At 37.1% G+C, this 13,177-nt stretch overlaps 1 protein-coding gene across 1 annotated transcript in view; it reads right to left on the bottom strand.

Moving 5' to 3' along the window:
- Nucleotides 1-13,177, bottom strand: part of SGCZ (sarcoglycan zeta) — a 1,168,780-nt gene that overhangs the window by 452,780 nt on the left and 702,823 nt on the right. The gene's annotated exons all lie outside the window — the stretch shown is intronic.

The raw sequence follows: 13,177 nt of genomic DNA, 5'->3' as shown, positions 1-13,177 counted from the left end.
TCCACCCAGTGGTTTTTCATACCTTACTCTTCATGACGCTACATCTCGCTTTAAAGGGAACTATCTACAAGGAAAATTTTAGGCAGGCTACTACTTCTTAAGCGACGGATCTTTTTTGTTTTTCTTTCAAAATTTTACATGCAATATAAATTTAAAAACTTTAAAAGATAGAAATATATGACATTGTGGCAAAGGCACAACTCTAGAGACAGTAAATGGATCAGCATTTGCCACAGGTGGGGAAAAGGGGCGACAAGGTGGAGCACAGGGGCTTGTTAGGACAATGAAACTATTCTGGACAATACGTAATGGTGGACACATGATATTACACATTTGTCAAACTCATAGACCTGTAAACACAAAGAGTGAACCCGAATGTTAACTACAGGTTTAGTTACTAATAAGGGAGTAGTGTTGGTTTGTCAATTGTAGCAAATGTACCACATTAATGCAAGATGGTAATAGGAGAAGCTAATTGTGTATGTGGGAGGGGACAACAGGGATCATCTCTGTACTTTCTGTCGAATTTTTCTAAATCCAAAACTGCTCTAAAAGTAAACTTTAATAAGTAAAAGTAATTAAAAATAAATTTTTAAAAACGGTTAATGCAGACAAGAATAGTGCCTTTTATAAACATAAGGTACTGCATAATTGCATGACCTCTATTAAAGTATAGGAATCTTAGAGAAGCACGACCCTTTATTTATTGATGATTCCACTAACAATACGACAATATAGATGACATTCAAAATGGATGAGTGTTTTCAAGTTGTATAGACATTAAAGTTAATTCCAATTATTTCTTCCTAGAAGCAATTTATAGTATAGGTAAAAAGTGTACGCATACGTTGTGTTCTTAGCATTCTGATGCATAAAACAAAATATCTTCTGCTTTCACTTTATTAGAAGGTACAGGTGTTTTGGGGGAGGGATTAGGGGAGTTATAGGCATTTAAATAACAAAATAATTTTTTCAGTCACTATAATTTCACATTTTTATTGTAAAAGCAAGCACTTTTCTGCTTACTGCATATGCTTTTGTGAATAATTTCTTTTAAGTATTTCTAATTTAAAATACTTTAATATTGAAGGCCAGGATAAATACACTGAGATGTGGAGAAGAAATAACATAGAACATGTTGAAATATTATTTTGACTTATAAATTACAGTTATAGAGAGATTATTTCTTCAATTATGTTTTACCCTATTCATTCTGAATTTATAATAGTGTGCACTAATACTTGTAATCCAATTCAACTTTCGAGTCTCATTTACTATTTATCTTTGAAATATAATTCACTTTCTACACATCCATAAGTTTTAAGTGCCAATTAAATTTTTGCATTATAGAGATCTATTTAATATTTGTAAGTCATGTTTACTTTTTTAAATAGAGAAGCTGTAGATTTACAGAAAAACCATGCAGAAAATAGAGTTCCCTTATACCCCCACTCATACATCCAGGTTTTCCTATTAACAATTTGCATTAGTGTAGTACCGTTGTTACTTTTGATGAAACAATATTATTATAATTATACTATTACCTAGAATCCATTGTGTACCCTTGAGTTCACTGTTTGTACTGTCATATGAGTTTTTAGAGTTTTTATTCTAGCAACGGACATATATAACCAAACTTCCCTGTTTAACCACATTCAAATATACCATTCAGTGCCGGTAGTTACATTCACAATGTTTTGCTACCATCACTACCATTCATTACCAAAACTTTTCCATCACCCCAATTGGATGTCCTCTAGCACAGTAAGCATTAACGCCCCATTCCCTACACTTAACCCAGTCCCTGCTGACCTGTATTCTAGTTTCTGACCTCATGAATTTGCTTTTTCTATTTCATGTCAGTGAGATCATCCAGTATTTGTTCTTCTGCATCTGGCTTGTTTCACTCAGCGTGATGTCTTTAGGGTTTACCCATCTTGTTGGATATATCAGAACTTCATTCCTTTGTACAGTTGAATGGTACTCCATTGACTGTATATACCACACGCCACATTTATTTTTATTCAGCCATCTATTCACTGGATACTTGGGTGGCTTCTACCTTTTGGCAATTGTAAATAATGCCACAAGTACATCGTGTGCCAATAACTGTCGAGTCCCTGCTTTCAATTCTTTTGGGGTAATGGGATTGCCTGTCATATATTGATTCTATACTTTCTGAGGAATCATCAAACTGCTTTCCAAAGAGACTGTACCATTTTACATTCCTACCAACATGAACAGGGTTTCTATTTCTTCACATCCTCTCTATCACTTATTATTTTCTGATTTTTATAGTAGTGGCCATTCTAGTGGGTGTGAAATGGCATCCCATTGTGGTTTTGATCTGCATTATCCTAATGTCTGATGATGTCGAGCATCTTTTCATATGTTTATTGGCCACTTACATGCTTTTTTGGGTAAAATGTCTATTTCAGTCTTTGGCTTATTTTTTATTTGGGTTGTTTTTGTTCCTGTGTTGTAGATTTTCTTTATAAAATCTGAATATTAAACCCTTATCAGATATGCATTTTCCAAATATTTCACCCATTTTGCAGCTTGCCTTTTTACTTTCACAGTGAAGCCCACTGATGCACAAGTAATTTTTTTTAAAAAATTTTAATGAAGTCCCATTTATCTATTTTTTCTTTAGTTGTCACGCTGGTCATATAAAGTCTAAGAAACCATGGCCTAACCAAAGATCCTAAAGATGCTTCCATAGTTTTCTTTCCAGAAGTTTTATAATTTTAGTTTTCATTTTAAGTCTTTGACCCACTTTGAGTTTATCTTTTGTATATGGTGTGAGGTAGGAGTCCAGCTTCATTCATTTGTATTTGTATATACAGTTTTCTAAGCACCATTTCTTAGAAAGACTATCTGCTCCCCATTGAGTGGACTTGGTACTCTTGTCAAAAATTTATTGGGCAAAGATGAGAGGTGTTCTTTTTAAACTCTCAGTTTGATTCCATTTGTCTATATGTCTGTCTTTGCAAGTACCATGATGTTTTTATTGCCATAGCTTTGTAGTACATTTTTAAATTAGGAAGTGTTAGACTTCCAATGCTTTTTTTTTTCTTTTTCAATATGGTTTTGGCTATTGAAGCCCCTTACTTTCCATATAAATTCATGATAAGCATTTCCATTTCTGCAAAGAATGCTGTTGGAATTATGATGAATCTGTAAATATTTTTGCATAGAATTATCATCTTACCAATATTCATCCTACCAATCCATGAGCATGGGATGTCCTTACATTTATGTTGGACTCCTTTGAATTTTTTAAAGCAATGTTTTGCAGTTTTCCATGCACAAGTGCTTTATATCATTGGTTAAATTTATTTCTAGATATTTGATTCTTTTAGTGACTACTGTAAATGGAATTCTTTTCTTGATTGTCTACTCAAATTGCTTATTACTAGTGTATAGAAACACTACTTGTTTTTGCATGTTGATCTTGTACTCTGCCACTTTGCTGAATTAATTATTTCTAGTAGCTTTTTTGTAGATTTTTCAGGACTTTATATAGGATCAAGATATCCATAAATAGTAAACGTTTTAGTTCTTCCTTTCCAGTTTGGATGCCTTTTAATTCTTTTTCTTGCCCAGTTGCTCTTGCTATAACTTCCAGTACAAAGTTGAATAACCATGGTGACAGTGGGTGTCCTTGACTTTTTATTGATTTTAGAGGGAAAACTGTCAGTCTTTCAATATTGTCTATGACGTTAGCTGTGGATTGTTATACATATACCCTCTCTAATGCCGAGGAAGTTTCCTTCTATTCCTAGGTTTCTAAGTATTTTATATCAAATAGTTGATGGATTTTGTCAAATGCATTTTCTGCATCAAATGAATGATCATTTGATGTTTTTGCATCATAGTATTAAAGTGGTACATTAAATTAATTGATTTTCTTATGATGAACCACACTTGAATACCAGGAAAAATCCCACTTGGCCATAGGGTATAACTCTTTTAATGCATTTTTGGATTTGGTTAGCTGGTATTATTGGTGAGGATTTTTGCATCTATATTCATAGGGGATATTTGCCTATAATGTTTCCTTGTAATAGCTTCATCTGGTTTTGGTATTAGAGTGATTCTGGTCTCACAGAATTTGTTAAACAGTATTTTCTTCTCTTCAATTTTTTTAGAAGACTTTGAGCAGCACTGGTGATAATTTTTATTGGAATAGTTGAGAAAATACACCATTGAATCCATCTGGGACTGGGCTTTGGGGGTTTTTGATTACTGATCCAATTTCTTTATTTATTATTGATCTGTAGAGATCATGTATTTTTCTTGAGTCAGTGCCAATAATTTGCATATTTCTAGAAATTTGCCCATTTCATCTAGGCTATCTAATTTGTTGGTATACAGCTTTTCATAGCATGCCCTTAGAATCCTTTATATTTCTGTAGAGGTGGGAAGTAATGTCCTCCCCTTCATTTACTATGATGTGTATCTCCAGCATTTGTTTGTTTCCTTTCTAAAATTGTCTCTTATTGAGCTTCTGATATTGTTTTTTCATTGTTTTCCTGATGTACTTTAGTTATTTCTCTGTGTTTTCCTTTATCTCCTTGAGCTCTTGAGGATCATTTTCTTAAAGTTTTTGTCCAGTATGCCCAAAAGTCTGGTCATCTTTGTTGATAGTGTTGAAATTTATCTTCTTCCTTTGGTTTGGCCATCACTTCCTTTTCTATGTCTTTTAATCTTTTGTTGCACACTGTACATATTAATGCTTAATATATTAATGCTGGGATTTATTACCTGAGCTGTCTCTTCCTTCAGTTTCTATACAGCTAGTGATATCTCAGAGATTTCCTAGAGTGCCAGGAGCTAACACAAACAAATCAATAGAAAACAAACAAACAAACAAACACCATTCACAGTCTTTGCAAATTGGCTCTTCATTTACTGGTGCTCTGCTTCAGCATTTAGCCTTCCTATCAAGAAGATCAGCCTGTGGCAGAAGTGAGGCTGCATCTTTTCCTGCACTTACGCTCACTTGCAGCCTTAGGAATTGCTCTATGTATGATAGTATGAATAGCCCCTCTACTTCTATGAAATAGACTTTCTCTCCTCACAATTGCTCTATTTCTGTCTTAAAGCCTCTTATCCTTTTTCTCAAGCTGCTTTGACTTTTTAAAAAATATATATTTATTTATTTGTAAAAGATACATAGATCACACAAAATGGTACATTAAAAAAAATAAGGGATTCCCATATGCCCCACTCCCCACATTCCCAACTTTTTCCACATCAACAGCTTCTTTCATTAGTACATTAGCACATATGGTATGTTCATTGCAATTGATGAGCACATTTTGGAGCACTGCTACACAGCATGGATTATAGTTTACATTGTAGTTTACACTCTCTACCACTCCATTAGGTAAGTTATGTCAGGATATATAATGCCCTGCATCTGTCCCTGCAATGTCATTCAGGATAACTCCAAGTCCCAAAAATGCCCCCATATCACACCTCTTTTTCAAACCTCTCCCTGCCTTCAGCAACACCACTGGTCACTGTCTCCACATCAATGATATAATTTCTTCCATTGCTAGAATCACAATAAGTCTATAGTAGAATACCAGTAAGTCCACTCGAATCCATATTTTATTCCCCAATCATGAGGACTCTGGGATGGCAATGCCCGCTCCACCTCTTAATTGAGAGGGGGTTTCAATCCCACATCACTGATGGATGGGACTCTCCTGCTTGCAACTGTAGACTCTCTCGGTTCCTTGGTGTGGTGGTTGTCCATCCTCACCTCCTTGTTAGCTGTCCTGGGTGAGTCCAACGAACTGAATAGTAGTAGCTGCAACTCTGCTGAGGCTCAGGACCCAGCTGGCACATGGACAGCCCAGAGATTCAAGTTTCTCACACTGCTTTAGCTATCTGCAAACTGCTTCTGCCTTCAGGGCTAGTTTGTGGAGGTTGAGCCAGAGATAAGTTTCCTAGTTCAATCTTTCAGACTGCCACCTGATAGACTGCTACCAACATACAGGTCTCTCAGTCTGCACCTAGGGGTTACTGGGTACTCTTCTTCCAGAATGGGGCCAAGGACCTCCTATGGGAGCTTCATCGATACCATGTCTGGCAGGGGCGGAGAAGGGTCAGCGAGAATGTCATGAGCTTATCCTACGATTTTTAGAGTTGCGTTTTCTTGAGTTGTTCTTCACCCAGTTACTGTAACCTTTTAATGTGATTTCTGGAATTTTGAGTAAGATGGTGCTGCCAGTTTTTGCTATTTGTACAAAGATTCTGTTGGGGAATGGTACCACGGAGCATGTAATGCTGCCACCTTGGTTGCCCAGAAGTCCTTGTTTTACTTTTTAATCTGTGGTTCTAAAATAGTAGCGCTCATTAGCAATTCCACATGTTGGTGGAAGAAGTTGTTGCTCTGTCAATTTTGTTTAATAACTACTTTGGCCTTTTATTTGGAATAGGGAAATTTGAAATAAATATCATTACACGTTTTATAAGAACTTTGGTGGAATTTCAATACATTCAGCAATTGAGTATACATATATTTTGCCATAACATATGACCTCTGAGATTGAAAAAAAGAAAATGGTAACCTCTATCTAGTTAAAGGACAAATTTAAAACCACTTTCAACTATCACAAGGAGAGAAGGGATATTTATTTTCCTGATTCAGGAGGAAGCATGCAAGTAAGAAATTCTGGCTTTTCTCACTGCCTTCATCCCAGCTCATTCCTCTCATGGAAGAAATAATCTAACAAAAGATATCAGGAAATTCTGATAAACAGTGGTCTGGATTTACATGGGGTTGATTCCAAGAAACAGAAACAAAGACCCTCTGAAGCCCATCTCTTTCAATCACTACCTTTAGGTCTCTTGAACTTCTCCTTGTGCAAAGTGGGGAGCATTTGTGTAACAGCTGCATAGGCAGGCCATGTCCAGTTACTATTTTTCTCTGAGTCAAGAGTCTTACCCAAACATACATGCACACACACAGACACACACATATCCCTTGCATTAAATTTTTTAAATTGTTTATTCTTGAGGAAGGATGGTTTGATTTGTACTTCCAAACTGATAATACATGGATGGGCTCCTGCTGCAAAACCTTTAGTCTGTCCTAGGTTAGCATTTGGGAAACCAGGTGGCCCCTGAGAGATGGAGCCTCTTGTTACACCCCAACAGCTGTGCCAGTGGAGATGGGAGTTAAGGCTGCGGTGGTGTCTAAAGGGATCTCTTAGAGCCACACGCTTTGCTCCCAGTTGCTGGAGCCACCCTTTCAGAACATGGCCTCAAATTACATCTAGACTGATAATTTCATTGTGTCTGATCATGGGAATAAATGTGAAGTCACAGAGTTTGTGTTCAATTACCATGGAATTGAAGAATTTATTAAGAAATAGATAAAGATGAATAAGGGTAGGTACTATACATGGAATACATCATCATCTTTGGACAATGTATGGCAGTGCTCTTCCCAATAGCCAGCACATGAAAGTGTTGTAACTGGTACACAATGAGAGAAGTAGCTTTAACTAGAAATTGAATCAATGCCTTAATTCACTGAGTATATTTTGCTACCAAAAAAATCAGCGGGATTAATTAGGATGTGGATTGATGTAAATGATTCGCTTTACGGTGGCAGTTGTCTGTGGACCACATTCTGAGCAGCTCTGAAATACTATTTTATCACAAAGTATCATTAGAAAACTCTAGCTCTTGGTTTCAGGAAGCAAAAGGGTTGAGCATGTGTTGTCCGTATATAGTCATAATACAATTTGTATACCATTAGTGTACGTAAGACATATTTTTAAATTTAATGCACTCTACATATTTAGGCACTTTACATATTTTTTCTACTGTAATTCTCCAACATATTTATAAGATAGAAAAGAGAGATTTAATTGTTCAAATAAGGTCAAAGTGCAGAAAATCCATTAAAATACCAGTGTCAGATATTCTGCTTCTAATTAGAGTGCAGAGTTGTAACAGGCAATTGCTCCTGCAATAATGTGAAAACAGTGCTTGAACTTTTCAGAAAATCATCTTTTTGCTTAAAGCCAACAAAAATCTCTGAACCTAAAGTTTAAATTCCAGAAGAGAACAAGACTTTCACAGAAGATCAGAGATTAGCAGCTGATTTCCTCCCTCAAGACATGTGCTGAGTCTGAGGGCATGAGTATGAGTATGTAGGCAAGCAAACTACTATAGACAGAGACTTGATTCGCACAATAAGAAACAAACCAAAATTGTAACGGCATAGTAAGCTAGTCCCTTGCCCTTCATCCATGACAAAGATAAAGAGTTATTTATTTTAGGGGGAATTATCTACTTCAGTATCTACTATTATTTTAAATACAGTATTTTATATACCATCAAAAATTACAAGAAACAGGACAATGTGAACTGTAATCAAGAAGAAAACACAATTAATATTGAGTAGGTTCATTGTTTTAGTTTTCTAAAGGCTGCCAAGCAATAGACCAGAAATGAGTTGGCTTTTACAATGGGGATTTATTACTTTAAAAGCGTATAATTCTGAGGCTATGTATTAGTCAGCCTAAGGTGTGCTGAAGCAAAATACCAGAAATTGGTTGGTTTTTATAATGGGTATTTATTTGGGGTAGAAGCTTACAGTTACCAGGCCATAAAGCATAAGTTAATATCCTCACCAAAGTCTTTTGCCACAAGTTAGAGCAGGATGGCTGCCAATGCCAACATCTGCCAGGGTTCAGGCTTCCTGGGTTCCTCTCTTCCTGGGGCTCCATTTCTCTCTGGGCTCAGCTGCTGCGCTTAATCCACAAGGTCAGCTGTAGACTATTAGGCAAACAGCTGTCTCTCTCCCTGGGCTTCTGCCAAGTATAAGAAGCCATTTTTATTCCTCTGTGTTCATCTCCTGTGTGTTCACTTCCTGGGCTCCAGCTCAAAACTCCAGCATCAAAACTCCAACATTAAAACTCCAATATCAAAAATCTCCAGTGTTGTCCTTTGCCATGTCATTTATACAATGGGGAGTATATGTTTGATGGGGATGGAATGAGTGCAAATGAAATTAAATTTTAAAATAGCTGAAAAAATTTGCCCTGAAGAATCATAAACTAGAAATATTAAGGGAAGTTCTTCAGGCCAAAAAGAAAATAATACCAAATTTAAGCTTGGGTCTATAGAAAGGAACAAAGAGGAAAATGACAAATATGTGAATAAATAATAAAATTGATACTATTTGGTTTCAAAGTTCTTTAAATTATTATTGACCACTTAAAACAAATATAGCAACATATGGAAATAAAATAAATAACAACTACTGTACAAAGTACAAGATGGCTGCCTTAGTTTTCCAGGGCTGTTCTAACAAATACCACAGACTGGTGAGCTTAAATAGCAGAAATTTACTGTCTCTCACTTTTGGAGCCCAGAAGTCTAAAATCAAGGTTTTGGGAGAATCCGGCTTTCTCTGAAGCCCGTAGCATCCTGGTGGTGGCTTGCCAGCCTTCCATCTCTCAATCTTTGCCTCTGTCACTGGCAGTCTGTCTTCTGCCTCCCACTCCTTCTGCTTATAAGGAATTGAAATGTCATTGGATTCATGTCCATCCATTTAGTTTGGTCTCACCTTAACTGACATCTTCAAAGATCCTATTCACAAACGAGTCCACTTCTGCAGTATTGGGCAGGAGTTAGGGCTTAAATATGTCTTTTGCGGGGTGAGAGTCAATCCATAACCAGGGATGGGAGGAAATAGAATTATACTATTGCAAGTTCTCCCCTTGTTCCCAAAATTCTTTCATGTTAATTCAAGGTTGATTAGTAAATTAAGGATACATTTTGTAACCTCTAAAATAACTACTAAAATTAAAATTGCTTCTTGCATGTGTCTGATTTATTTCTTTTTATTCCTTTTCCCTCCTGTAGACAGATAATCTAATATGTGTGATATGTATTCTTAACTCTGTAAGAATTTTTACAAAATATGAAACAGTATATATGAAACATGTATATACATGAGAGTGTATATCTTTTTTCACAGACAGTATTGTGCATTACAACTAATTCCCTTTCTACTTTTCCATACAATACAATATTCAAGAGATATTACCACATTACTGCAGGTTATTTTAATTTACTTTCCTCTAACAGAGGTATAGTTTCCAATAAAATGAATCTGCCAAATTTTACTTATCCAATCCCACAGTACAATTGACACCAAAGACCTGCTGCCAAAATATTAACTTAGATACAGCAAATACATGCTTTTTGTTATGTGTCAAAATTTGTCTGGGATGTATATTAGAGATTGTAGGAAATAACATTATTTTAAATAGATACTGACAAATTATTCCTCAAATTGTCTATGACTATATAATTTCCTAACTACTTCACTTAAAAGTTCTTTTCCTCCAGATCCTCATCTACCCAGTATTATCTAGGATTTAGATAATACTGGATTTAACGTTTTATAAAGAAGTGGGTATAAATATATATCGTGTACTATTTGTGGGCCTTGGCATTTGTCAGATTGTGTGACTATTTGAATTTTGTGAATCTGAGTCTTCTTGGCACTTCTTCCTCTCTCTTCCACTTATAAGAATCCTTATGGGAAGCGGACTTGGCCCAGTGGTTAGGGCGTCCGTCTACCATATGGGAGGTCCGCGGTTCAAACCCCGGGCCTCCTTGACCCGTGTGGAGCTGGCCCATGCGCAGTGCTGATGCGTGCAAGGAGTGCCACGCCACACAGGGGTGTCCCCCGCGTAGGGAGCCCCATGCGCAAGGAGTGCGCCCTGTAAGGAGAGCTGCCCAACGCGAAAGAAAGTGCAGCCTGCCCAGGAATGGCGCCGCCCACACTTCCCGTGCCGCTGACGACAACAGAAGCGGACAAAGAAACAAGATACAGCAAATAAACACAGAGAACAGACAACCAGGGGAGGGGAGAGAAATTAAATAAATAAATCTTTTTTTAAAAAAAAAGAATCCTTATAATTGTATTGTTTTTCGCAAGATCAGCTAATTTAACAACCTTAATTCTGTCTGCAAACTTAGTTTGCCTCTGCCCTATAGCCTCACATATCACAAGTCCTGGAGATGGGGACGTCTTTGAGAGCCACAATTCTGCCAACTACACTACTTCTCTTGATAAATATCTCAAAAATAAAACTACCCATTACATTGTCACTGGAAATTTTTAAAAAATAGTACTTTAATTTATAGACGTGTTTGAAGATATTCGTGATAAATAATCATTTAAAACTTTCAAGTTCAATATATGAAGAAAAATCTTTTGGTGAAAATGGAATGGAAATATAAGTCCAAAAGAGAAAAAGAATTGTATAAAATTCTCGTTGCCTTTTACATTCTATGTCTTTTTAATTGGATACTTTTTTTATTTCCCCAATTTCTCTAAGTTTATCATCATTTCTTCAAAAATTTCTCCCATTGGTTTATTTATTTATTTGTTTATAAGTATATTAGTATTTGTCTTGGGCTACTATTATCTTCCTACAGGCATTTTGACATGTATACCCCTCCCCTCCACACTGCTCCCTTCCCTTCTTTTTCTTTTTATCTTTCTCTCTTTCTCTCTCTCCCCCTTCTCTTTTTATCCCTCTCCTTCTCTCCCTCTCCTTTCTCATCCTTTGTTTTCTCTTTCAATGAGAAAAGAGAAGCAATCAGAAGTTTCATATCACCCAACCCAAACCCTTCCACATCTACTATCTACATATCTACCTTCACTCCTTTTAATCTCTCCCCTTCCATGTGTGCATTATATACCACCCTCTCTTATCTAAAGGACATGGCTCTAGACAGTCCAGATAGTCTCCCCTCTGTCTTCTACGCTGATTTCTCTCTCTATTGTATCACCTCATTGATATTTTTTTTAAATGCTATATTTTAATATTTGTTATCTTAAAACCATTTTCTCTCCTGACTCCACACCCAATTATTTCCTTCCTTTCACTGACATAATCCTTGACACACTATCTTTTCCTTCTGTCTCATATTTCTCTTTCCCCTTCACTCTTTTTTTTATAAGATTTATTTTTATTTATTTCTCTCCCCTTCCCCTTCTTGTCTGTTCTCTATGTCCATTCACTGTGTGTTCTTGTGCCCACTTGCATTCTTGTCAGGCAGCAACGGGAATTTGTGTCTCTTTTGTTGCGTCATCTTGCTGCGTCACCTCTCCGTGTGTGCAGTGCCACTCCTGGGTGGGCTGCGCTTTTTTCACGCAGGGCAGCTGTCCTTGTGAGGTGCACTCCTTGCGCGTGGGGCTCCCCTACATGGGGGACACCCCCGCATGGCACGGCACTCCTGGCGTGTGGCAGCACTGCACATGGGTCAGCTCACCACACGGGCCAGGAGGCCCTGCACATCAAACCCTGGACCTCCTCTATGCTAGGTGGATACTCTATCAGTTGAGCCACATCCACTTTCCTCCTCTTCACTGTACTCTAATCAGGTTTTTCCCTGCCTTTCTCCATTTAAGCTGCTCTTATTATAGGCACCAAAGGTTTCCATGCTGTTGAATTCAATGCTCAATTCTCAGTTCTCTTGATAAGTGTTCATCTTTCTTCCTTTGAAAAACTGTTGAGTTCAAGCATACCATACGCTCTTAGTTTTTCTCTTTAGCCCAGTCACTCCTCTACTTCACCCCCTGACTTAAACTGTGGTGTGCTCTGGAGCTCATTTCTCTTCACCATTGTTTTTTCTAGCCACATTCTCTTGCCTGATGATATCATTTCATCATACTAAGGTTTTAAACAGCATCTACATGCCGAAGATTCCCAAGTTTGAGATATGATCTGATTTCCTAGGAGCACCACTTGAATACCAAATGATCTTCCTCATCCCTCAATTTGTCTTGCTAACTGCTTAGGACAAAACCATGTTCATCCTTGACTCTGGTCTCCCACATACCACAGCCAATCAGCCAATCAAGTCAGCTCTGCTTTCGAACATGTCTCTATGTGGCCACTTCTCGCCAGGTCCACTGCTACCAGCCTGATAAAGGTCATCACCGTGTCTTTTTGCATCCCCAACATTGTGTCAGATATTTTCCTTAGAAGTATGGTAGTAAGGAAATTATGTTTATAATTAAAAGCTACTAACTTGTCACTTTACTTTCCCCTTAGTCTACTAGAGTCCATTTGTAATGCAACAGCTACAGTGATTCTGTGAAAATATCACTCTCCTGGAAAAA

Source organism: Dasypus novemcinctus, chromosome 29, assembly GCF_030445035.2.
Source record: "Dasypus novemcinctus isolate mDasNov1 chromosome 29, mDasNov1.1.hap2, whole genome shotgun sequence".
In the NCBI taxonomy this organism is placed as follows: Eukaryota; Metazoa; Chordata; class Mammalia; order Cingulata; family Dasypodidae; genus Dasypus; species Dasypus novemcinctus.
This window is presented reverse-complemented; position numbering and strand designations above follow the sequence as displayed.